This window comes from Triticum aestivum, chromosome 7D (genome assembly GCF_018294505.1).
Source record: "Triticum aestivum cultivar Chinese Spring chromosome 7D, IWGSC CS RefSeq v2.1, whole genome shotgun sequence".
NCBI classification, from domain to species: Eukaryota; Viridiplantae; Streptophyta; class Magnoliopsida; order Poales; family Poaceae; genus Triticum; species Triticum aestivum.
Genome location: NC_057814.1, coordinates 439,221,045 through 439,245,216, shown reverse-complemented (window position 1 = coordinate 439,245,216; position 24,172 = coordinate 439,221,045).

The following is a 24,172-nucleotide window of genomic DNA, read 5'->3' as shown; positions in this document are numbered from 1 at the left end:
CATTATTCCATTGGGCCATTTCCAGCCCATGTTATCTTTCGTCCTTCTCAGGGCCCATTTATTCTTGGGCTCATTTCCAGCATTCGGTTACTTACGGCTCGTTATTGTCATTTTCTGCTTGTGGGCCAAATTCAGCCCTTGGTTACAGTCGGCCCTTTTGTGGCCCGTTAATATGTTGGGCCGTTTTCATGTAAAAAAACCTGTTGGGCTGTTTTCATAGAGTTATCAAATACGGCCTATTAAAGGCCCGTTATTGTCCACGAATAGTACGACCCATGATTGGCGAAATGATGATACGCCCCGTAGAAGGCCCATCGATCCTACGGCCTGTAAAAGGCCCATGGATCCTACGGCCCGTAAAAGGCCCATGGATCCTATGACCCGTATAGAAGGCCAATGGATCCTACGGCCCGTGGTTACAATAGTCCGTGTGTTGCCATGATTATTTTGGCCTAGTTTCCAAAAATAGGTTATTGTGGCCACTAGAAAAACACAGAAAAAGAACTGCAGTGACTACAAGCAAACAACTAAACAAGACAATAAGGAAATAAATAAGCAAGCAATTAACGCTAGCCTATTACCGCTATTACACATATTACATCCACTGGGCATCAAAGTTCGCCACCAGTGCAAATATAGGGAACAAAGCAGCATATTACATACACTGGCCGTCAAAATTGGCCACCAGTGCAAATAAACGCGGCAGCAAAACAAGAGCATAACTGAAACAACTTCAGAAGAGCTCAAGAAACGTTATCCTGGGTATCCACCATACTGGCAATAAGCTTAGCAAGCTTATTAGCTTTGTCCTGTTTGGCGCTAAGATCCTCCCACGCTTGCTGTTGCACCAGAAAGTATGCATCTGAATGCTCTAGGGACTTCCGCAGTCCTTCCGCTTCTTGTCGCAACACAGCTGATCGATGTCTTTTAGCTTGTAGTTGAGACTCAAGAAACCAAACTGATATGGACAGTGAGTTTGAATAGCTTGTGCAAGCGGTAGTGGCCAGTAACTCGAACACTAAACCAAGACAAGACTTTGGGGTTGTCTCACTATCTTCGAGATAGTCTTCCTTAGCTGTTTTATCCGCTTTGTTGGAGACCAACAAGGATGTGTCACTATCCTGAACCTTATCCGCATTACTTCCTTTACCATTGCTTAATAAGGCACTCTTCCCCAATATTCTGTCAGCATTCTAAAAGAAGAAACAAGCAGACACATAACAGGTTTAGCATGTACTAGTATATGAAACTCATTTCGGTGAACCAGTTCATTAGTAAGGTGGACAGGATTAAACTACCAATTCTTCTATTGCCAAGTACTAGTACATAATAAAAGCATCAAACAAACATATATCTATGCCCTATGGTCACTGCATTGTCTTGCCAAATCAAAATAGAGACACGGTTCAAATCATATCAGTTCAAGACAAAGCAGCAGTGAAAGAATACAAAGCGTGGGAAACTACACGGCACAACAAGATTTCAGATGGGTACCACGGGTCTACATGTACAACAACACTATTGGCTCTATTGTGATGCTAGTAATGTGCGTGATATGAGAAGTCAACTGTATACACAATTGAAATTGAAATCAACAGAGCTATTGATAAGAGCAAGCCTGTTAAAGAAACATGCATGAACATACCTTCCGTGCCATTGGAGTTTCGATTGGATCCTTCAATTTAAAAATAAGTTTGTATGAGTAAATACAGTGATACAAGAGCAAAGCAGTATGCACGATAGCAATCATAGTTGAAAAAGGCGCGCCTAGGCTCTAGGCGTTGGCAAAACGCATTGCGCATAACTACGCTTAATCTGTGCATAACTGTGCATAAGCATGCGCTTTGGTCAGTAAAGCGCAAGGCGGTGGCAAAACGCACAATTAACGCCTCGCGCTTTTTTGAACTATGATAGCAATGGAATCTTAAATTACAACAGTTGTTCTTCAGGTTTAGGCACTTGTTCTACATGAATACAGTACATTAAGACGCAAGAATATAGTACTTAAAATAGAAAATGAGCTCATAGACCTTACCACATTCTTGGTTCGGGACCAGTACAGAACAAGGCATTCCCAGTCATCGTCCAGTAAATGTGTCTCAGGAGAACGTAAGGGAATTTGATGAGTTTCTTTGCCGGTGAAGTATGTTTTCTTCAGGTAATTCCGATACTGCCACCAAGAATTCTTGAAGATAGTAGAGGTATTAGCACAGGTTACCTCATCCTGAGTTTCCAAATCGGTCCTTCTCTATAGAGAAAAATGGGAAAATTTGTTGTATTATAACCATCATGGAGGTAGGATGTATGGGACAAAGCAAAGTAATTGCCATGAATAACATTACTTACACATAACTCCTGGACAAACACCTGCAACTGGCATTTTCCTTCATCTTCAGTATAATATTTCCAAGATGGGAAGATACGCACATACGATTTAACAACATCAAATGCGATAGATGCTAAAGTACGACTAGCTGGTTGTGCTTCCTTCACAGGAATAGGCGTACTAACTGGTGGAGTTGGGGTTCGCCGTGGTAGTACTGGCCCTTTGGGCACTGGAGCTGCCTTACTAACTGCTCTTGTTTGGGAGCTCTGTGGTGGAGATGGTGTTGTGGCAACAGGAACTGGGTTACTATCTGCTGGGGTTGGGGTTAGATTGGGTGAAGCTGGTTCTCTGTCCATCGCAATAGGGGTACAATCTGCGAGAGTTTGGGTTATGTGTGGTAGGGCTGGTTCTCGTGCATGTACAACCGGGGTGCTATCTCCACCAAGAGGTAGCACTGTTTTATTTGAAGACCGTGTTTTTAGTCCGCTAGATACCGGCATCACCCGCTCCAATTCAAATGGCTGATGAACAGGAAACATAGTTGAATGTACAGACATTGTATGCGAGACGGATGCAATAGATAGTGTGGAAAAAAGAGGACATGAAATAGTTGACATGTATATTGTTTAACTAAGACGGATAGCATGACATAATTTCACATATATGATATCTATCTAAACTGGATAGCATAGCATAACATAATTCAAAGACACCATATGCATGATATGAGCAGTATAACCGTGCCAAGTTAGAGCATACACCTCGGTGGGGGAATAGGACTGGTCATCTATCTCTGAATCCATCTTTGAGGAGCTATCGGGATCCAACAAGAGATCTGCTTCGATAGGTAGCACTGTCTGCTCTGAAAGCCTTGTTTTCACTCCAGATTTTTCAATCTCCCACCCAAATGGCTGATTCACAGGAAGAGTAGTTTAATGTACAAACATTGTCGACAAATGGAAATGTAATGAAGAAAAGTATGGGCAAGATATCATTCAAATATATGATGCCTGGTTAAATAGGATGGCATTGCACATTTCACATATATTATGGCTGGCTAAAAGACATGAGACTGCATAATTCCCATATATGATATAGAAACTAAACAGGTGGCATTACAGAACATGTCTAAACTAAGCAGATGACATATATGATGTCAAAAGTAGGCACTGCAAGGCAACATATGCATGATATGACTAACATCATCATGCCAAGGTAGAGAAAACACCTTGGGGGTAAATAGGAGTGGTCAGCGGCGTCTGAATCCGCTTCAGAACAGATATCTTCCTCTGGATTACAATCTGGAGAGGGGTGGGGAGGGTTTGCCATTGAATCCACCATGGAGCGATGTCTGCATGACATTGTATTGCCACGCAAAACTCTTCTCTTTTTCTCTACATGTTCAGCATGACTGTGTACAATATCTGACATGCATACGAAAAAATATGGTGAGATTATGTAAGGAGAGCATGCAGAAATTTAGAGTGATGGTAACAACCAGTGGATGGATCCAAAAATAATGATAGCACGCTGATGATTGCTTTAATTTAATAAAAAGACAAATGATGATTGCTTTACTATTTGTTTCCCACCCAATATGAACTACATAGGCATACCCTAGGTGAACCAGATATTAGACAGAGATACTATTCATTGCTTCCTCGTTATGTGCCCCACAACTAATTTAGAACTCAAGTTTGAACATTAATTTGGACCTGACTTGGAGTCCAAGAGGTGAACAGGACGATAAAGTAGCAGGTAATTTTAAGCAATGCATAACATAAGCAGAAACAAAAGAGTGTGACCTCTCTTGTGGACCCGTGTACTCCTCAGGTTCATCTGCTGAGTCGATGATGGTGATGTCGTTGCGGTGGGTGCTGGCGGCAGGGAAGGAGATCTGAGGAGGCGAAAGACGGTCAGGAGTCATGATGTCTGGTTTGGTGAATGTTTCTGTTGATGGAGCAGCTCAGGTGAGGTGGACGACGTCGCGGCAGGAGCAGGACAAACCACACAATGTTCCCTTCGACACCTACTTGTAACTGAAATAATTCTGCAAGGGCTCATTTGGCTTGCATGATTCTAAAAATGCAGTGATAGGAAAAACACCGGAATAGGATAGGAATGCACATGGTAAATAGAGCATTTGTAAACACAGGATTTCTGTCAACTTGGGTGTTTGGTTTACAGGAATTGGAAGAGCAGAGGAATGCAAAGAAACATGGCCAAAATAAAGTGAAACCATATGAAAGCGTGTACAGTTAGAATGTTATTCTGTCACTAATGCACTTGGTCTTGTTTTCATGCATAGGATTTTGAAAAGTAGGTCCAGGTGGATGTTTTACTTCATTCCTTTCAACAAAATGCATGAATAATTGAATAGTAGAGTGCCATTGGAAAATTCTCTATTGCTATGTTTTTCCGTTGAACCAAAATAGCCCTAATGGATCGACATGAATGTATAGTAATAAGTAATGCAACAAGTGTACAACCTCTTTGCCGTAGCCGTGTCGACCTCAACATCATTGGGTTGGTCGCTGAAGTAGTTGAGGCAGAGGTGACCGTCGGAGGTGTGGAGGAAGATCTGAGGAATCTGTAGACGGCGTCCAGGGCACTGCTCAGTTGTGATGGATCGTTCTGTCGTTGAAGCTGCTCCGGTGAGCCGTAAGACGTCAAGGCTGAAGCAGCACAAGATAGACATCGTCAATCTCAAGTGGGATTCTAATAGCATCTCCAATAGATGATGTAAAATAGAGTAAAATTTACATCACCAAAAACCACCTGACTACAACAGATGAGGTAAAAACTGTTGACCCTGAACTTAACTGTCGAAACTGAAATTTACTGTGGAATCTGAATGTTACTGTCGAAACTGAACGCAATGATAGCAGAGAGGCACTTGACATGTAGTTTAGGGAGGGCCTGCAGTTCATCTTCAACCTGCACCCCCCTGAGCTGCCAGCCACCACCGGCCGAACCGCCAGCCCCAGCGCCGCCCCGCCGCCCCGAAGCAACTCCCCACCGCCGGCCTGCCGCCGCCCCGGCCAGCCCTCTAGGCCCCCCGCCCCACCCTGAACCCTAAGATAGATAGTGGGGTACCTCTCCGGCGAGCCCCCGTCCCCGCTGCGGGTGGTTCGTCCTTAACTCCGGTGAGCCCCCCCCCCCACCCCCTGAAAATCGACTGACCCAAAAGTCGATTCAGTCGACTGAAGTGTAGCTAAATCAGAGCAGAGCAGCAGCATGAGCGAGGGGGAGAGCAGCAGCAGCAGCGCGAGCGAGCGAGCGAGAGCCAGAGCAGCAGCAGCTGGGCGAGCGAGCGATCGAGCGAGAGCCGGAGCAGCAGCAGCAGATCTAGCTGGTATGGACGCCGCCGCCGAAGGGGCCTCGCACTGGGGGAGAGCCGCCGTGGAGATGTCGCCCGCGGCGCCGGCTTCAAGGTAGCCGCTCCATGGGGCTGCGGGATGGAGCACCGTCGGCGCCGGGAGGTCAAGTTAAGGAGAAGGTTGATGCGATGAGTGTACAACCTCTTTGGTGGCGCCGAGTAGGCCTCGGCTTCGTCCGAGGAGTCGGTGAGGATGCTGCGGTTCCGGTGGAGTAGGTTTAGGCGGCACTGTGGGGATGGAGCAGCTGCGATAGACAAGGCGATCGTCGGAGCAGCTCCTTGGAGGTGGAGGACGGGGCGGCTGAACCGGCGGGACGAGGAGATGGACGACGGATCCTCATCCGGGGAGGTGGACGAGGGACGTCGAGCTGTTGCGGTGGACGACGTCGTCGGGGAAGAGGCTCCGGCTGGGCAGCGGTGGGGTGGCGGACGGAGGAGGGTGGGTTTTCGCGGCTAGAGCGGAGAGGTTATGGCGGCCTGGGATTTCGAATGGCAAAAAGGAGGCGATGGGAGGGGGTGAACCATGACTTAGGGGCGCGCTTGTCCAAAATGTAGGGTGTGTTACAAAAGTACCCCCCACCAATTTGAACTAGCGGCCCTTTCGGCTCAGGGTTAGGGGATTTCATGTGTCGGGATTTGGCAGCTGGAGGGAGTTTTCGCGCGCGTTGTAATTTCGGGATAGCAAGGCGCGGGTTGTGAAGGCGCTAGTTTTGGGAGCACGATATCTGAATTTTCGGGATATAACAAGGCGCGGGTTGAATTTTAGGGACAAGCCTAACGTGTAATATTGTACTTGTACGTACCAAATCAATTCGCACTTCCCTCAACCAAAAAGAAACTGAAAAAATAAAACTATTCACACCACACAAAGAGAGAGTCTTGCCCCGTTTTACTATAAAAATGCTATTCAAAGCTACTCCCTCCTTCCATCTATATAGGGCCTAATGCGTTTTCCGATGCTAACTTTGACCAAATATTAGAGCAATAATATATGACATGCAACTTACACAAAGCACACCGTTAAATTCGTCTGTGAAAGGTTCTTTCAATGATATAATTTTTACATTGTGCATGTCATGTATTATTAATCTTGTCAATAGTCAAAGGCGGTCTTAGAAAACGCATTACGCCCTATATAGATGGAAGAAGAGGGAGTATGAATCCATGTTATGTCCAATTAAATTTTTTCGCTTGCTGTATGATGCATGTAACCTACTCATACCAACATTTTAGTGCATTCCAAATGTCTATACTACCGCTGCAATTTGAACTGAATTTGAATTCGTTTCTCTATTTCAATAAGAATCTACAATCATGATTGTAGCCAACTTCAACCATCATTCGTGTATTACCTTAATAACACACCACATGATTACTATAGAGATAGATATGAACTATGTGTACTACATGAACTCGAATTCTATTTTTTGAATACACTTGATGTTGATTCCAAATAATAGTACATTTGATGTACTAACTATATATTCATAATCTGAACCATGTTCCATACATACACCGTGTTTATCACACATAGTATAGTGCCCCGCCCCCTACATTATGACAAGTATTTAGACCCGAGCTGCAAAAGCCACACATTAGCCCAAATTATGATCAATGTTCTATATATTATACGTAGTACTAGCAAGGTGCCCATGCGTTCCATAGAACATCAACATGATCAAGGGGAGGCCTAATTTGCAAATATGGAGAGGGGTGTGGGTATCTTTTTTCAAAATTGCCATAGTTTCCTTCCTATCTGTCAGATATAAATCGGACGGCCTATATTGCAGGATGGCAGGCACAGCATCATCAACAACTTCGTTTTTTATAAGAGTAGAGATAAAATATATTATATGTAGTATAACATGTTCATAACCACGCCATGTGTATCACCGTTATATATATTCACACATGCGTCGGTTTAAAACACTATGATAAATTCTTCAAATACCCGAATTCGCTTTTTATAATGAAGTATGATCTCTATTCGTCTTTTACACCCACACAATCCTCTTATCTTTGTAGCTGGCGCTAACTTTCTCTCGTGCATGCACACGCCCGCATCCCTCTCACCCTCCCTCAGCATTCTCTAGCTCCATCGCACAAATTCGTCTTTTCACTTTAGGTCGTTCACCCACGGTGTGTGTAGGCCCCCCAGCTCCTTCTTTACGGCACACATCGATCGATATGCCTCTCTAGCCAGGTGTGCCTAGCACAAACACAAGCTTCCCCTCTTCTCTTATCACCGTCCATGCCTCACTCCCACCACTCTTTTCATCGATCTCGTACTCGCACACTCCTTCCCCCTCGATATAGTATGACTCTCGCACCACCTCCTAGATGCATCCCTCTCTCTCTATCCTTCTCCCTGTGCCTCATTTGCTTCTAACAAACACATGCATGTATACCGATCGATCTCCCAACATATACCTAGGTCAACTTTAACTATTCCCCCCATCGATCGACGTACCTCACAAGTCATGTCTCTCCTTTCTCTGACAAAGGACGATTGATCTTCCTATGTAGTTATGTCTGCTTACCACAGCCATATCGTCCCCCTCATCATTCGTGCATGCCTCCCGACCCGTCTCTCACACGCACGTGCACAGATAGGCAGCCATCCCCTCTCTTATCGATATTGCAGGCATGCCCTCCGGTTGTCTAGCAAGCCTATCACACCATTTGTTAGAAGCAACTCCACTACCACCCCCTCCAACACTCTAGCTCTGTCTCTCTCCCAACCTTATTCCTCTCCTACACATATGCATGGGTACCGATCGATCTCCCTTAATACATGAGGTAGATCGATCTCCCTTAATACATGAGGTAGGCCTCTCTCCTCCTCCACACATATACCAGCGATTGTACCTCTATAGTTAATTAGGCCTCCCCCCCACCACACACCGATAGTTGAGCGCTGTAGGTAGGTATCCATGCCACAGAGACAAACTGCACCTGTCCCCTCTCACGTTCCAGTAGGCCATCCACTCTGTATCTTTGACGTGGGCACATACAAATTCGATGGCACTCTTTATCGATCACGCGCGCGCACACACACACACACATCATCCCTCTCTTCGGTTCTATGGACACCTCAAGCCGATGATACCTCCACTCTCTTCTCGTGGATCGCCCCCTCTATATATATGATATATCCAGGACTCTATTTCACACACATTGCATATGTTACATTTTTTGATTGCCCCCCCAAAAAAACTCTCACAAACCACACAGTATATCTCTACGTTTGTATCTCTCTCACACAACCCCACGTAGGTGGTGTACGTATACAAGAAGAGAATAGGTGCACCGTGCACGTACTCACGCTTCGTGCCCAGCCACACCCGCACGGGTACACGGTGGAGCTCATTTTTGTATGAAATGGCAGCCCACATGCTAATTTGAACGCGTGTAGCGGTTGTTTACCTACGGAGGTCGTGTACCACGCGTGCACGAAACAATGTTCGACTTGATGCGTTGGCGCGTTATTTTTAAATAAAGTTATATCGCTCAATGGCACATACACAGAATATAAAATGATTTTTATGGAGAAAAAGGTAGTCCGCTCCACTATATACAATGGAGCCTGCCTGCCTGGTTTGTCTCTCTTCAGAGTATCTCACACAAGGCTGCGGTGGCTCTCTCTCTCTCTCTCACCATTGGTCACTGACCGGCCGCATCCCGTCCGCCAGCGGAAAGGGAGGACGTGCATCGTTTCTCCGTTCGACGGCGTCGAGGCAGCACGTCTCGATCTGCAGTACACGCCGTTCTCTCTGACCAAGCTTCGGCACGGTAGGGCCTACGCCGCCTGCTTGCTGCCGCAGTATGGGCAGATTCCGCTCGCTGCCGCTCACCTAGTTACATCCCGACGACCTCCAGGTATCCCCTCCGGTCTTGCTCCACTGCCCGTCTTCCCACGTCGCTGCATGTGGATCTTCCATAGTTCTTTGCCCAAAACGTAGCTTGTCCGGCGTACTTTCCATATTGCAATCTCGTCCTCACACTGTTTTAGACAAACACAACCGTGTTGTTATCTTCCCTTAGGACAAGGAATATGCTTCTTTTTTGTCGTCGCATGTGTCATCAACTGTTATTGGCCAGTAATTGTTTCCTTTCTACCTTTTTTTTGCAAACAGGGCTATCCATTTCACCTCGTTGCTATTGTGACCTTTTGGTGAACTGCACAAATCACTTTTTTCTTAAGATTATTTTGTGCAGTTCTACCAAAATGTCACACGGGCAAGGTTTCTACATTTCATTGCGACTGCACAGAGGGAGATTGGTTTTGCTCTATCCTCCTCATCCAACTCCGAGCCTAATCTTCTCCAACTAGTTAGTCTTAAGAGAGACTGCAAAGGTGACTGGCTTCTATTTATGTGTTTATTGTTTCATCAGCAGTCCTCTATTATCGTAATCACACTTAATATCTTTAGAACAAGGACGCTCAGCTCTATTTTAGTGGAACTGCACAAAATGATCGGAATGTTGCATGCTCCAGACAGCTACTTTTTCCCCAACTTGCCTTGTTGATTTAGACAGAGCTGGGGGGACGTTGCTGCCAATGAAAGCATGGATCAATTTTAATTTAACACCTTCTCACAACTTTGTCTTCAGTTGTGATGTAAATATTAGCTCTGATATGCTAATAATTGAGATGCATTAGCAAGGTAGTTTTTTATTATTTCCGAACGAGCATCGATGGCAAGACACATGAAACAAAAGCTGAAAGCTCACACCATTGTACAATTTGATGTCGCTGGAAAATTATTTGTATAGTACGTCAATTATGTAAACAAATGCTGGAAGATTGATAGCATTGCCAGAAGCCTCTTCGGCATCCGGGTCCATGTGCCATGCACAAAATTATACTCCTTCGTTCCTAAATATTTGTCTTTTTACAAATTTCAAATGGGCATATTTTAGAGTGTAGATTCACTCATTTTGCTTTGTATGTGTACTCCCTCCGTTCCTAAATATTTGTCTTTCTAGATATTTCAACAAGTGACTACGTACGGAGCAAAATGAGTGAATCTACACTCTAAAATATGTCTATATACATCCGTATGTAGTAGTCCATTTCAATCTCTAAAAAGACAAATATTTGAGTAGTCACTCGTTGAAATCTCTAGAAAGACAAATACTCCGCAGTATATTTAAGAACCGAGGGGTAGTGCACAGCCGCATGGGAGACTCAGCCCGGTCGTTGCGCCGCATTAATAGTGAGTAATGAGCAGTCAAATCATAAGCCCCACCTTTCCCACTGTAAGTTGCTCGGAAGAAGCAACCATCAACACGCTCTTCTTTGAATCCGCTGATACTACTCCATCCGTCACTGTTTATACAGCGCACTTCAGAAAAAGAAAAAAATCTCTGGGACCAAGGCGACTAGTGATCGGCCTAAAAAATAGCATTGGTAGTTATAGCACGCCCTGTAAACTATGATGGAGGGAGGAGTAGTATGAAGGTGCAAAACCAAGTACGCGTATGGCAAGTCGGTCAACGCACCTCCTCTTGGCATATCACTGACATGTGGGACCGGAGTGTGAGCAAACCAATCTCAATTGACGGCAAAACGGCCAACCCACCATTCCTTGAGAGAGACGAGAAGCGAGAACACACAGACGGGCTCAAACGGAGGCCAAGATATATTCGAGCATGGTTGATCGATATCATCATTACATGTTGGGCTGCCGTTTTCCGCCCTTCTCCGGAATAAATGTGTACTTTATCAGAGATTAAAAAAATAAGAGTACAGAGGCTCCACCATGCGGTTCTAGTAGTAGTACTACTCGTACTACTAAACCTTGCGCTTGGCTCTTCACCTCTTCATGAAGTCGAACAATGATGGTACTCCGCATGTTCGGTACTACAGTGTATGCCTCTGGCAATCAGACACCGAATAAACCGATGCATGTCCACCGCCTGGGCGAGGGTACGTTGCATTAGTCAAAAGGCGTAAGCGAGCTTCACCTTGTCCTGCAAGCTTCTCCTCGTTCTGCGAGTTGACGGGACACACCAAAAAGTAGTGCTAGTCCATACTCCCACCTTTCCGGTTAATATGGCTTAATCTTTTTTGCGGCTAAATGAGAGAGCTTTATTCATATATAAGTTCTTAGGACGATCAGCCAAGACACTGGTCACTAGGAAGCGAGGTACCCCGCAAAAAAAGTAGTAAGCGAGGTGTTTCATCAAGCCAGCTCTTGGCCACATTCAAAGTGCAGTAAGCACGGTTCGGACAAAGATGCGCCGCAACGTTTGCTGACCTGTTTACATGCTGAATAACAAAAAAAGAGGAAATATTACCGAGCGCTCCTATTTGTAACAGGATATGAGCCATAATTAAGCAAGAATTGTGGAGAGTGTTCCATGCAATCAACTTCCATTATCACATGCGAGAACCCTCGAAGAGAACCAAATGTGTTGAAGATTGCTTTATCACATTTAAAAAATATAATAAGAGTGCAGACGCTCCTCCATTCAGTTCCTAGTACTAGTATAGTACATACCTCTATAGACTATAGTAGTACTAGTACTAGTACTAGTAAATTTTGCGCTTGGTTATTCGCCTCTTCGGGAAGTCGAACAATAATAGTACTAGTATAGTGTATGCTTCTGGCAATCTGACACCGAATTAACTGTTGCTCGTCCACCGCCTGAGCGAGGGAGAGCTTGCATTAGTCAAAATTTTCTCCTTGTCCTGCAAGCCACCGCGCGCAAGCTTCTCCCGTCCTGCAAGCTTCTCCTCGTTCGGCAAGTTGACGGGACACAGCAAAGTAATGCTAGTCCATACTGCCTCCTCTCCGGTTAATATGGCTTAATTTCAAACGAGATAAATACACTGCCTGTCACTGTATATTTGTAAAAATACGGTCAGTGGACTTCATAATACGCTCATTGCGCTCAATATATACATTTTTCGGTGTTTATACGGTCACTAGCTCGCCCTGGCTGAGTATGTGTGTGCGTGCACGTGTAGGTTGAGCACTTGAGCATGACCGTGTGTGTTCTGTCGTGTGCTCGGACATGCATGCATTAGGGCGTCGCGCGCGTTTTTGCGTCCATGTGTACGTGTGACTGTTGCATACACGTAGGGGGAGTACGTGTAGGGGCCACTAAAGGAGCAGTCAAATCACACAGTAAGAGCAACCATAATTTCACTCTTCAATGACACGTATGTAATATAAAATGGTTGATATGGAGAGAAAAAGAAAACCACTATATATACACTAGCAGGAGCCTAAGCTACAAGCCTGCATGCTTGGGTTGCTCTCTTCACAAGCATAGAACGACGGTGGCCACACCGTTGGTCACATATCCGCCAGATCCCGCGGCTGGGGGAAGGGAACAATGTTCTGTGTAGACGCGGCCGCCATCGGCGAGGGAGAAAATCCACAGTTGGTGCGTCCCAATCGGGGGTCACCGCGGTATGGGCCGATGCCGCGTACCAACCGCCCTTCTAGCTACATCCCGACGTCCCAGGTAGTCCATCTTCCTTTTGGAGCCGGCTTGCTCCACTGCCGCAGGTCCCCACGTAGCTCCATCTCCATGTCGATCTTTCTCTACTTCTACCGGCTTCTACTTGTGATGAGTTTATGTCTCATGAACTAGTGCCAGTACTATTATTCCAACCACACTTCTTCAATATGTTTGCCATCAGGGATGCTCAGCTCGATTTTAGTGGAACTGCACAAAAGCATCGTATGATCCGAGGGTGCCAGCCGTCTTTCCTTCGACTGGTTCTACCTGGCCAGGAAATTAAATCATGTTTAGGGTTTAGGGTTTAAGTCGTAGTGACCCCATCAGTAGTTTTTCTTTCGTACACGCTCTCACAACTTTTGTCTTTAGTTGTGAAGTAAATATTGGCTATGATCTATGAATCATTGAGATGCATCAGCATGCGTGTTAGTTTTCCTTTGTATTTGATGGAATGTTGTAACGGGGCAACATTGGAGTAGGAATGAAAATGGAGTGGAAAGTTTCCGTTTTTCCAGAGAAAAAATGGAAACGGAGAGAAACCAACATTTCGTTTCGTTGGATCGCGCCATGGAGCAAAACCAATGTTTAAATCACGTCTGTCGCGTTCGTGTCTCACCCTCCTCCACGGCTCGACCCCACACGGTTGCTAGGCATGCCACTCACCGCAAACCAAGTATACGATAACTTTCCCGCCTGCTTGTCGATGGATCGCGCCATGGAGTACTAGTACTACTGGAAGAGATTGACGAGTTGGGGGAGGACAGCTAGTTGTAGCACGGACTCCCAAGAACTTTTTACATGCATGTTGTGGCCGGCTATTGCGACCTTTGAACGCGGAGCAGTCGCGTGCACCAGGAAGCGGCGCGGGCGACGCTCTCTCGGCTGGCGTGCCGCTTCAATGCCGGCGCCAGTGAGAGGTCGCATCCGCTCTGGCCGGGCATGAATGCAGCACTGACCATTTCGGGCGGGAAGCACGCGCGGGTGATGAAGAGGGTTCAGGTTGGTCAGGAGCGGCCGTGGCAGCGGTCCGGACGCCCGCAAACAAGAGATGTTGTACGTTAATATTGCCGCGCATATAATTAACAACGTAAATAATGTGCCAGTTGGAAAAATATGATTGGAGATGGAGATGGAAATGGAATTTTACGTAAACACGGATATGCATGTCTATGTCTATGTGTGTGTGCGCGACGACTCTCGCGACCTGGAAGCGGGGCGTGTTTTTGATCGAGTTTTCTTTCTTGGTACGTTAAAAAATTGTCCGCCAGTTTTCATTTCATTTTTCTGGGAACGCGCATATTCTATTTAAAACCACTGCTATGGAGAGATTGTTTTACTCCATTATAGCCTCTTGTTTGATAGAGTTTCTCGCGTCTCGCTCTCTCACCCTCTCCATATCAAAACAAGATGACATTGTCCACACTATCTCTCTCCTCACCGGTGGTTACAGATCCGGCTGAGGTGAGCAGGTGCAGCGTTGATGTTGTCGCCGTCGACGATGGAGGAAGCCGATGCGCACCTTCCTCTCGGAGCCGGCGCTGGCGCGGACGAAGGTCCTCCGCGCCCTTGTTCGCTGCCGTCGTGTGGGCAGATCCCGCCCGCCCGCCTAAGCGACATCTCGCCCACCTGAGGTATAACTTCTTGTACTGGTCTAGCTCCCCAGGTCGCTGCATGCGGGTTTTCTTCTATGCGACTACTCCCCAGCTCCCCATGTATAGTAGCTAGGGTTCATCGGCTGGTCCAACATCACCTACTATTATAGAGGAAATGCCACTCGAAAAGTTGTCCTGATTTATGCCTCGGTGGAGGTATACATGTTGTTTCGACAAAAAGTACATGGTGGTTGTGCGGTCATTGTCCATATGCTCCTATTTCTGCTGCTAATCTAATACTATCACTGGCTAAATGAAGAAATGCTTTTTTTCTCGGGTATCCTGGTTTAGTTCCCATCAAGATAATCATGATGCTTCTGTTTGTTGGTGTACTTTTCATAATTCTTATTGACAATTGAGATGTCGTTGTTAATCTTGTAAAACAAAGTAACAACACTATATCCTTTTTTTATATTTTTGGAAACAGTGATGCGTATCTCCATACCCGGGCATGTCTTCCTCAATTTTAGTGGAACTGCACAAAATTGGATGGCCATTGTTGTTCCGCCTCACTGTCCTCTGCCACGTGGTTCTTCCTTCCTCGAGCTTGATTACTGAGAAGAAACAGACCACAGTGAGGATTTGTCGAACTTCATAGGTGCCTCACCCAAACTTGATGCCAAATGGATGATGCATCACCATGATGACCTATCAATGCTCATGGTTGCGCCTCATGGTTGCGTCGGCTGGTGAAGCTGATCGATTTTCAATGAAAACAAGCTGTCTTCCATCAGTGCTCTTTGCTTGTTACCCACAAAGATGATATCCTTCATCAGTTCACCTTGGTTGCGTTGGAGACGCAGTCGTCTTTCACGTTGGTGCAATTTTATCACACAATTGGCTATGAACCGAATGTTTCCTCGAAGAAGGATCGACGTTGGTACTAAGAGCATAAGTTTTGTATTGATTTCTAAGCCTTCTCACAACTTTGTCTCCAGCTCCCCTGTAATTTTATTTGTCCAGTTATTAACTTTGATTAAAAAATGGTGTGGACTAAAAACCCGGATGGACGTAGTAGCCCTCCATTTTTATTTACTCCGCATATTAGATTTGACTGAAGTCAAACTTTGTAAAGTTTGACCAAGTTTAGGCCGAACACAACAAACCATAATTATTAGAGAGGGCAAACTGTACATACTCTCAAACATTTCCGATAATTGAAATTAAAATTATTTATTTGTACACACTCTCACACGTTTCCGATAATTTGGTGCATGTGTGGTTGTTCACTTAAGGGAGGGTAGTGTACCGCACGTGAAGGACAGGAAGTGCGACCAGGATGCGTGGATCGTTAGTTCATCGGAAGTACTCCCTCCGTTCCTAAATATTTGTCTTTCAAGTGGTTTGCAATGGACTACCACATACGGATGTATATAGACATTTTTTACAGTGTAGATTCACTCATTTTGCTCCGTATGTAGTCATTTGTTGAAATCTCTAGAAAGACAAATATTTAGGAACAGAGGGAGTAGTAGTTTTCTTCACTAGTACGTTAAATAAAGAGTTTCGTTTCGTACTTACACAATTTAAAACGATTGTTATGGAGAGAATAAGAAAACCACTCCACTATATATTAGTCGTATACACGAGTACTATATGGACGCAGCTTCATTGACTTTAGTGCACCTGCCTTTGGGTTTATGATAGGTGGGCCCAAAATGTGGCTGGCCCACCTGTCATACAGCCAAAAGCAGGTGCAGTTAAGGCACCGGAGCTCAGTGTGTACTACAATATATATATAAGCTGGAGCCTCAGCGCTTGTTCGCTAGGGTTTGCACTCTCCACACTCTCGCCGCACTACATATATATATATAGAGACACACACACACACACACACACACACGCTGGAGGCTCAGCGTTCCTTTGCTAGGACTTGCTATATTCACAGTCTCTCACCCTCTTCACCAGATCTAAACAAGACTGCGTTGTGGCCTCTATCTCTCTCACCCCCCTCACAGCTGGCGAAGGAGGCGTCCGGATCCCGTCGCACCGGGAAGGGGAGGAGGTGCTGCGTTCACTCTATCGCCTTCGGTGAGGGAGGCAATCCACTGCCGGCTGCGCTTTTCTTTCACCCAGCGCCTGTGCGGGAGGGCCACCGACCCCTTCTTCCTCGCTGCCGTACATAGTGTGGGCAGATCCGACCTCCCACCGCACGCCTTGCTACATCCCGACGACCCTAAGGTATAAGTTTCTTTGAAACCGTCATTGGTGTAGCTGCATGCGGATCTTTTTCGATTCTGTAGTCGAATCTAGGTCTTGGTTCAAAGAGGAAAGAAGGGTGCGGTGGGGTGGAGCATGAATCTAGGACGTGGTTCAATGAGGAAAGGAGGGAGGGAAAGTAGTATAGACTAGCTATCCAGCCGCTTTGTTGGTCGAAAAGGGAAAAAGGGGGTAACCTAGTACACACATCTGTAAGGAACCAAACTCTTTGTTGAAAAGGGAAAGAAACTGGGGGGTCGGGTAGTTTGTGTAGGACTAAGATTTGCTGCCCTCACATAGGAAAAAGTTTCAAAGAAAACAAATATGGGACCAACGCAGATATGCTGCTTGGTTACATACTCTGCATCACCCATTTATACGTGTGGACGCACATGGTGCTGGCATGTCCCATGTGCCATCCACATGATCGTGCAGTGTGTTTTGAGATGTTGTGCTACTCGTATTGGTACTGTTTTAAATAAATGTTGAATTGAAGCTATTGTATTGATCTCTTTTCCCATTAAGTAGGGAACAAAAATGGTACCAACCCAGACATGATGCTTGTTGCTTTGTTACAACAAACTCTGCATCACCCCCTTTATAAGTAGATGGAAGCACATGGTGTTGTTGCGCCCACTCACCCGTGGAACTGTTTATGCTTTTTCTTAATCTAATGCTGATGGTAAAATTAAGCAATGCCACTCTCAGAATTAACTACTGAACTATTTTAAGAGAATTTCTTCGTTAATATGAATCAATGCAACCGTTTTAGAAATGCTACTGTCCTATACTTTGTTTTCCATCAAGATAAGGTAGATGCTTTTTTTGTGGCCGCATGTTTCATCCTCCTTTATTGGCAGTAATTGTTTCCCTTTTTGCCTCTGTTAAATCAGGGATATCTGTTCAACTTGTGGCTATTGCGACATTTTGCTTCGCTTAATTTTTGTGGAACTGCACAAAATGAGACCGGATTTCCATATATGTGTTGAGATCTCTTTTAGATCTTCCTCAGGAGTTGTTTCAAATCTTGGTCTTGAAAGTTCAGTACCTACTTTCCTCATAATTAACTACTGAATCTTAGTTCAAAACTGCAACACTTGTTAGGGATCGGCGGGAGTACCATTTTTGTTAGGGATCGGCCGGAGTACATGTTTAAGAAATGTATTGTTCAGATAATGTCTCTGTTATTATATATCAGCTACAGTGTTTTACAAATGGTACTATCATGCTTTGTAGTTCTTTCTACATGTTTAACCAAGGTATTTTTAAGATAATGTCTCTGTTAAAATGAATCGGTCGCATTGTTTTAGGAATGATACTTTTCTTCTTTATCGTTCTTTATACATGTTGAAACAAGGCATTGTTAAGATAATGTCCCAGTTAATATGAATGAATCACACTGATTGAGAATTGCTACTCTCCTGCTTTGTTTCCCATTAAGATAAGGTAGATCAGTAGATGTTTTTCTTCTGGGAGTACAAGTCATTAACCATTATTTCTCAGTAATTGTTTCCCTTATACCTATTGTTGCTTACAGGGATATCAAAATTAAAGCTCGGTTTTATTCCGACTTTGATTTTAGTTGAACTGCACAAAAGGAGCCAATGTGTCTAAGGCAAACTGCTGCATTAGTGGGTCTAGTTGGTCTTACCACTTTGCAGAAAGAAGCAGTCACTGTTTGCGCTACATTACACAAGGAATGATCGAGAAGCTTTACAAAGTATTAGTAGACGCTGGTGACATGACTAGTCTGCAGAGAGCATAGGACGCACTGGGCAAAAAGTTCCCAAACAAGTACAGGAAGCCAGGACAGGACTCCAAATCTGTCAATGTCATTCTAAGCAACAATGATGGGGCATCTGGGTATGGTAATCTGCTTACCGTACTTTCAGTTTGTTAGTCCACCGATTGGTGGGTTGACACTGCGGCCAATATTCATGTGTGTGCTACTGTGTCTTTGTTTTCTTGCAGCATATAAATACGACATCCACAGGGATGCTCAGCTTGATTTTAGTGGAACTGCACAAAATGTCCAGATGGTTTGTGTCCTCCATAATACTTCATCATGCACAATACATCGAATGGTTCTCTAATCATTCGTCGTCACCTTGAGCCACCAGACTATATGTTTGAATGGTGCTGCCAGCGTCGGCCATTAAGAAGGGTAAGAAGAAAGACAAAAAGAGAGATGGCTGCTTTACTTGTGGTTCGGAGGAACACTGGGCAAACAAGTGCCCAAACAAGTACCAAGAAGCCAGGACATGACTCCAGGTCTGTCAATGTCACTCTAAGCAACAATGATGGGGCATCTGGGTATGCTAATCTGTTTATCGTACTTTCAGTTTGTTAGTCCACCGATTGGTGGGTTGACACTCGGGCCAATATTCATGTGTGTGCTGATGTGTCTTTGTTTTCTGCAGCATATAAATACAAAATCCACAGGGATGCTCAGCTTGATTTTAGTGGAACTGCACAAAATGTTCAGATGGTTCGTGTCCTCCATAATACTTCGTCATGCACAATACATAGAATGGTTCTCTAATCATTCGTCGTCACCTTGAGCCACCGGACTATCAGATGACAAACTAATGACAAACCCTGCCCGTTCCACAATCATAGGCATTACATATTTTGAATGGGAAAAGCTTGTCAAAGTTGACATTAGTTTAATATATTGGAATTGGAAAACCTTGTCACCTTTTTTTTCATTGATGTTAGCCAGAAGACATGCATTTGATATTTTTGAGTGGGACGCCCTTTGCTGTGAGCAACGTCGATCGTTTTTTCCTACTGTTCAGAAGTAAATATTTACTCTGCTGAGATGCATAGTCACATGAATGTTGACTTAAGTAAGATATTTTAAGAGTTTGTTCTGAATATTGTCTATGTAATGCCAGGCCTTGTGTTTGATTGCAAAGTTGAGCTTCGAATGTTGTGGCATGCGGCATCATGAGCTGTTCACCGTGCCTCCTGAGAATAATGCTTTGTATTGTTTTGCATGTCGATCTAATGCCAGTGATTTGCTTGTTAGGAAGATCATCCTCTTCTGTTGTTTCCGTGCTTAAGAAGTTCATCGTCTTATGTTTCATTCATAGCCTATACGACAAGTCGGGTAGGTTAGACGTGTAACCATATGATCTTCCGACCAACTCATCATCTTAGGCCGTGATTGGATCGTCGTTTTCCAACCAAACCGCTTGTAAAACTGACGCTTGTAAATAAAAGCAGATTGTCTCGGGCGAAGCGCTTGGTTGGTCGATTTCGACTAGTAAAATATACACTAGTCTCTCAAATTACACGCGTAACCCGCCGGTTTTACTTACAGACCTTGGGCCCTCGGTTTCATTAGCTGTATTTTACGCGTTGTTTCCGATGACGAGTAAATTACACTTGTATCTTAATACAGGTGTGAAATAAACCAAAGCTCCCAAGCGCGGCCTTACCGTTTCATGCCGTCTCAGTCTCTCGAAGGTGCTCATAGGTTTCCGATGACCCTGGCTTCCTGAATGAGCAGCGGGCGCTGTATCAGACCATCCGCAGGACCCGCGAGGCCCTCTCCGTCGTCCTTCGAGTTGTTGCGCTCGCCGTGGCGCCGAGCATTGTTAACATGGTCAATGAACATGAGGATTCAGGAGATGACTTTATTTTGACTGGATGACAGTAGGGACCCACTAGGGCCATAGCCGTACGTACGCAAGTGCCTCCTTATTATGTACAACTATATTTTTTTGCTTCCTCCTGGTTTCCTGACATCACGGTCCCACACCATTTTCAACCTATGTAGTCAATATAAACAAGAGAATTGCACAAGGTGCGGCCGACAGCTGGGACCAAGCAGCTCGAGTAGTATTTGTGTTTTTGAGGCGTGAGCACTGCAGAGTTTTTCTTGGTGATGTTTTTGTTGTTGTTCAGAGGAGAGCAGGGTATTAACTGGGCGGGCTGTGGCCCGTCTAGCCCAAGACAGATATCCAGCCCAGATATTAAATTTTTTCAAGATGAAAATGGCTAGCCCGGCTATACGTTTTTTTGAGGAATACCCAGGCAGGGTAAAACTTGTTATTCTCCGCCCCGCTGGGCTGCAAATCTTTCCTAGGAGGGATGCATTAGGCTTAACAGGAAAATGGGCTTTAAAAAATAATAAATGGGATGTAATTATAAAAACTGGGTAGTAACTATAAAAAATGCACCAAACACGAAATTAGTTTATAAAATATTATTTATGGATTTTGAAAATCTTAATTTTTAATTGTTGCGTGCGCAATGTTTCGTTAGATTTTTACGTAATACAAATTTATATTTAATCTCACTAGAAATTTCTAGATAAAAATATTTCGGATCCCATCAAAATATGGGAAATTTTATTGAATTCTGTCTTGAACGGTTGATTGAAATTATTAATCGTTGTCCTACCTAGAAAATGGGCTGTACTTTTAACAAACTGTAAATGGGCTGTAGTAAATTCCATTAGAATTCAAAAATGGGATGTACATTCTTAGAAATCGCAAATGGGCTATAAGTTCCCTGCCACACACTTGTGGGCCTACTAAGTTGACGCGTACCCTAAAAAAAGTAGTTGACGCGTATGCAAGGCTTTGTCAACTTATTATAGTCAACACACGGTTCTAGCAGCAGTGGCCGTTGGATGTCCATCCAACGGATGCCGTGCTTCTTCTTCAATCTCGGATATTCTAGGTTCACCCGCCCAAAAAAGGATTCCTCCCCCTGACATCTGGGGCGCACCGTTTCGGAAGCTGACCTGTGGGCCTACTAAGTTGACGTGTACCAAGGGCTTTGTCAACTTAGTCAATATGAACGATTCTAGCTGCAGTGACCGTACGATGTCCATCCAACGGCCGTAGTGCTTCTTCAACCTCTGGTCTTCTTGCTCCAGCCGCCCAAAGCAGCGTCGGTCGTGCCGCCTGCTCCTGCCTCCCGTGGCCGGCTGTGCTGCCGCGGAGGCCTCACCGCCCCTACTACTCCCACCGCTGGCCAGGCCATCCCTCCACTCACCCACACCCCCTGTTATTCTGCGGCGACGGCAGCCTCACACCGCAGCTGAACTAGTGAACCCTCGTACTCCTCTCCGCGCGGACTTCCACTGCCGCGTCTTCCCAGGCTCCGTGTTGTCCCCTTCCTAGGCCTCGCCGTCGTCCACCGCCCTGGTGCTCTCGACGCGGTGTGGTCAATGTGGTCAAGGAACGGCTTCCATTGGACGTGGACTGTACGTGGAGAGGCTGACAGCTGGGTCCACGGCCGCAGCAAGTGCCTCCTTATTACGCACAAAATAATTATTCCTCCACCTGACTGCTGGGACCCACCGGACGAGCCACCGTATTTCGCGAAAAAACGTCCCCCCCGCTGTCAGCTCGGACCCACCAAAAGTGCCTCCTTATTACGCACAAAAAAATGAATACTCCCCGTTCTAGTTGGGACCCACCTTGGTGGGAGGCTGACTTGTGGGCCTACTAAGTTGACGGGGACGGTGTGCTTTGTCAACTTAGTCAATATGAACGATTCTAGCTCCAGTGACCGTACGATGTCCATCCAACGGCCGTAGTGCTTCTTCAACCTCTGGTCTTCTTGCTCCAGCTACCCAAAGTAGCACTGGTCGTGCTGCATGCTCCTGCCTCCCATGGCCAGCTGTGCTGCCGCGGAGGCCTCACCGCCCCCTACTATTCCCACCACTGGCCAGGCCCTACAGCGACGGCAGCCTCACACCGCAGCCGAACCAGTGAACCCTCGTACTCCTCTACGCGCGGGCTTCCACTGCCGCGTCTTCCCCGGATCCGCGTTGTCCCCTTCCTAGGCATCGCCGTCGTCCACCGCCCTGGTGCTCTCGGCGCGGCGTGGTCAACGTGGTCAAGGAACGACTTCCATCGGAAGAGTACTGTACATGGAGAGGCTGACACCTGGGTTCACGGCGGCCGCAAGGAAGTGCCTCCTTATTACACACAAAATAATTATTCCTCCACCTGACAGCAGGGACCACCGGACGGGCAACTGCATTACGCGAAAAAAATGTTTCCCCCCTGACTGCTGGGACCTACCAGCTACATCTTCGCACGCAAGGAAGTGCGTCCGGGCGAAAAAACGATTCGCCCCCCTGGCTGCTGGGACCCGCCAGCTACATCTTCGCACGCAAGGAAGTGCCTGACAGTCGGGACCCACCTGGTCGAAGCGTACATAGCATTGTCATTCTGGTCGCGAACGTGTACGTACATACTGGTCGATGTAGAGCGCGCACGTGTCGTAGTAGAGGCGCACATGTAGCATGTACACGTACGTACAGCGGCCAGTGTGCAAGAAAGAAAATACGGTCACGTACGTACATACGGCGGGGTCTCGAACGCCTACTCACGCATACGTACGGCCAGGGCTCGTGTACATGGCTGGGTCGGAACGGAGAAACAGCATCGTCGTTGTGTTCATGGGGAGCCAACCGGCTGGGTCGGAACGGAATGCGTCGTCGTGTTCATCGGGAGGGCTTGGACGGAACAGCTGATGGAAACGAGAACTGGCATACCGCAGAACGGAGGAAACGGCCTTGTGTTCGACCGGCCACGGTCGAAACGGGATCCTGTTCATCGGGAGGGGTCTGGCGTACCGCAAAACGGAAGAAACGGACCTCCTACGGTCGAAACGGGGGTCCTGTTGATCGGGAGGGGTGTGGCGTACCACAAAACGGAGGAAACGGACTTGTGTTGGAGCGCTACGGTTGAAACGGGGGTCTTGTTCATCGGGAGGGGTGTGGCGTACCGCAAAACGGGACTCCACGGGATACTGTTCATCTCCACCGTCGACCCCCTCCAGCCTCCACGGGCTACTGTTCATCCACCGTCGACCTCCTCCAGGATCCACCTGCGACTGTTCATCCAGCCTCCACCGCGCGCTACTCCACCGGCTACTGTTCAACCAGCCCTCTCCACGGGCTCTTGTTCAACCACCCCTCCACGGGCTACTGTTCATCCAGCCCTCCACCGTCTACTGTTCATCCAGCCCTCCACGGGGTGGTCCTATTCATCCAGCCCTCCACGGGGTCCTGTTCATCCAGCCCCAACCGGCTCGATCGATCGGGGTCCTGTTCATCCAGAGGCAACACCACGGGGTCCTATTCATCCACCCCCACCGGGAACTGTTCAT